This window comes from Chanodichthys erythropterus, chromosome 7 (genome assembly GCF_024489055.1).
Source record: "Chanodichthys erythropterus isolate Z2021 chromosome 7, ASM2448905v1, whole genome shotgun sequence".
Taxonomy (NCBI): Eukaryota; Metazoa; Chordata; class Actinopteri; order Cypriniformes; family Xenocyprididae; genus Chanodichthys; species Chanodichthys erythropterus.
In genome coordinates this window covers 41,733,341-41,736,026 of record NC_090227.1, presented here as the reverse complement: position 1 = coordinate 41,736,026, position 2,686 = coordinate 41,733,341, and positions in this window count along the sequence as shown.

Sequence of the window (2,686 nt, the reverse complement as noted above, 5' to 3'; positions counted from 1 at the left end):
AGAGAAAGGGTTTTTTCCCACATTTTCTGGGGTGGTATATGCACTGGGGACCCGATTATAACACTTAAACATGAAAAAAGAGGGGTTTTTTTTCATGATATGTTCACTTTAATGTTTTCCAGGTGGGTGAAATATCTAGATAAAATGGAGGCAGAACGAGATATGACAGATGACAGATGTCGCAGAGGTTCAAAATTACCCTACAGGTGAGTAAAAAGCCGTTCGATGAATCATGATCACATCTAACATCTGATGCAATGAAGACATTTAAAATTGTTGATCAAACTCTCATAGTGCGACATCCAGTCAAGCATTTATGATGCGTCAGGCTCAGATGCATTATAGCAATATGCATTCCTGAAATGTTGCCATGTGGAAATTTTTCATTTTGAGATACTTTGGAGATAATTACATTCAACTGCTGTCATGGTAGTTTAGTGTTTAAAAAGAGTCTGTCTTTGTCCAGCAGGAGGAGCTGCCCAATGACATTCACTTTCACTTGCTCTTCTCTCATTGTTGCTGAAGTGATGTGATGTGATTTGACTGCTGGATGGCAGTCATTTCACTCCATTCTCTCTCTTTGAGAGAAACTGACAAAACAAAGACTTTTATGTTAATCAGTTACACATCATATTGAATTACTGAAGCTGTAGAACACAGTGACAACATTATAAATGGAAGGAAAATATTGAAAAGGGAAAAAAGGGGTAAAACGCACATACTGTCACTTGGTAAGCTTGTAGCATCGGCTTTTGAAACACATATTGACTTGCAAACTAATGCTGAAATAATTTCTTAAATACAAAAATAAAGAAAGAAAAACACTAAAATAAGAATTTATTGTAGATTATATGAACTATTTGCAACACATTCGCTCTTAATCATATGCATAATATGCCTAAAATGACTCTGTTGAAGTTTCTTGTCTCTTGTTTATTGACTCAGCCTATAGGTCATCCTGGTGATTTAAAGGATTAGTTCACTTCAGAATTAAATTTTCCTGATAATTTACTCACCCCCATGTCATCCAAAATGTTCATGTCTTTCTTTCTTCAGTTGAAAAGAAATTAAGGTTTTAGTGGAAAACATTCCAGGATTTTTCTCCGTATAGTGGACTTCACTGGGGTTCAACGGGTTGAAGGTCCAAATGTCAGTTTCAGTGCAGCTTCAAAGAGCTCTACATGATCCCAGACGAGGAATAAGAGTCTTATCTAGAGAAACGATTGGTCATTTTCTAAAAAAAATAAATATACAAATGCTCGTCTTGCACTGCTCTGCGATGCACCACGTGTTGCGTAATCACATTGGAAAGGTCACGCGTGATGTAGGCAGAAATAACATGATAGGGCAAAAAACTCCATCTCATTTTCTCCTCCAACTTCAAAATCATTCAACATCGTTGTTTTACCTTTTTTTTGTAAAGGCTGTTTGTCTTTGCACGTTCACTTTGTAGACACTGGATCGGCACTTCCGCCTACGTCATGCTCGTGCGCACTGCGCAGTCTTCACACGGACGAGCGTTTCTACGCTGTTGGCAGAGACTCTCTATTCGTTCCGGTGAAATCACAAAACAAAATGCACATAAACGTGTCCCTGCTCTTGATATACAATCACTGATGAACGTATTTATTGACTAATGTAAAACTCTTGAGACTAACAATGTAGTAGATATAAGGATGAACCTATCATATTAAAAATGAGGTCTATGTCAATAATTTTCTGCATTTATTGTAATAATACAATTACAATACACCAAAACACACATTACTCCTGTCCCACCCACTTTTTAAAACAAAGTTACGCCACTGGTCACGCGTGACCTTTCCAACGTGATTACATAATGTGTGGCGCATCACAGAGCAGTGCAAGATGAGCATTTGTGGTTAAAAAATATATACATTTTTATTTTTTTTAAGAAACGACAGAAGGTTTCTCTGGATAAGACTCTTATTCTTTATCTGGGATCATGTAGAGCTCTTTGAAGCTGCACTGAAACTGACATTTAGACCTTCAACCTGACCTTGAACCCCAGTGAAGTCCACTATATGGAGAAAAATCCTGGAATGTTTTCCTCAAAAACCTTCATTTCTTTTCGACTGAAGAAAGACATGAATATCTTGCATGACATGGGTGAGTAAATTATCAGGAAATTTGATTTCTGAAGTGAACTAATCCTTTAAAGTGCACTTTTTCTTTTTGGGATTTTCAGTGTGAACACACTACTCACACCATTTATACTACATAGAATAGTGCGCAAGTACACAAACTGGGACACACCTTATGTTTTGTAAGTTCCAAATAAGGAAGAACTGACCTGTTCACTGTACCTCATAATAACAATATCTAGAACTGAAAAATTTAAAAAGATTGAAATGTTTCAAGTCGTGGCAGGTATTGTCTTTATTAGACTGATTTTATTCTTTTTAATTACTCATTCATATCAGCAAGTCATTCTTACGAATCAACCCATATAATGTTAATACAGGAATTAATAAAGTTAGTGGCCAGCTGCTAAGTAACACTGTTTTATTTACTCATCAAATCCTTGTTAGATTTGCACCCTGTGTGAAGGTGAGAAATGGTGCAGAATAAATCTAAAAGTGTGCGTGGAAAGAACTGGAGCCTGTGAACAGCTGTTCTGTCTGGTTAGAATGGCATACTGGAGTAATTAGACACCAGATTGTCA